Raw genomic sequence first — 257 nt, 5'->3', positions numbered from 1 at the left:
CCCCCGCCCCCGGCCCGAGGCGCGCTGCGCCCCCGCCACGCGATGCTCCAGGGCGGTACCGACCACGGCACGGCGTGGCACCGGGGCAGCATGGCACTAGGTGGCACAGACCCATCTTCCCGGCACTGGCAGCACCGACCCACGCCGCTGGGACCACTGCGGCCCGCCACCTCCCTCGTCCCCTCCAGCGGCTGGGAGCCAGGCACGGCGCAGCCCTGCCCCACGCCGCGGCACAGCGCCCGCCCCGGCCCCACCCG

This window comes from Aptenodytes forsteri, unplaced genomic scaffold (genome assembly GCF_000699145.1).
Source record: "Aptenodytes forsteri isolate BGI_AS27 unplaced genomic scaffold, ASM69914v1 Scaffold192, whole genome shotgun sequence".
NCBI classification, from domain to species: Eukaryota; Metazoa; Chordata; class Aves; order Sphenisciformes; family Spheniscidae; genus Aptenodytes; species Aptenodytes forsteri.
Note: the sequence above shows the minus strand (reverse complement) of the source record.